Source organism: Bison bison, unplaced genomic scaffold (assembly GCF_000754665.1).
Source record: "Bison bison bison isolate TAMUID 2011002044 unplaced genomic scaffold, Bison_UMD1.0 scf7180017864312, whole genome shotgun sequence".
In the NCBI taxonomy this organism is placed as follows: Eukaryota; Metazoa; Chordata; class Mammalia; order Artiodactyla; family Bovidae; genus Bison; species Bison bison.
Window position 1 is genome coordinate 3421887 of NW_011494884.1, and position 523 is coordinate 3422409.

At 36.1% G+C, this 523-nt stretch overlaps 1 protein-coding gene across 1 annotated transcript in view; it reads right to left on the reverse strand.

The window, feature by feature from the left end:
• ASIC5 (acid-sensing (proton-gated) ion channel family member 5) overlaps positions 1-523 on the reverse strand; it is a 67894-nt gene that overhangs the window by 49199 nt on the left and 18172 nt on the right. The window lies entirely within an intron of this gene.

Genomic DNA, 523 nt, shown 5'->3' on the forward strand with positions numbered 1-523 from the left:
CAGGTGTTAGAAAGTGTTCTAGTTTCATTCTTTTACAAGTGGTTGACCAGTTTTCCCAGCACCACTTGTTAAAGAGATTGTCTTTAATCCATTGTATATTCTTGCCTCCTTTGTCAAAGATAAGGTGTCCATATGTGCGTGGATTTATCTCTGGGCTTTCTATTTTGTTCCATTGATCAATATTTCTGTCTTTGTGCCAGTACCATACTGTCTTGATAACTGTGGCTTTGTAGTAGAGCCTGAAGTCAGGTAGGTTGATTCCTCCAGTTCCATTCTTCTTTCTCAAGATCGCTTTGGCTATTCGAGGTTTTTTGTATTTCCATACAAATTGTGAAATTATTTGTTCTAGCTCTGTGAAGAATACTGTTGGTAGCTTGATAGGGATTGCATTGAATCTATAAATTGCTTTGGGTAGTATACTCTTTTTCACTATGTTGATTCTTCCAATCCATGAACATGGTATATTTCTCCATCTATTAGTGTCCTCTTTGATTTCTTTCACCAGTGTTTTATAGTTTTCTAT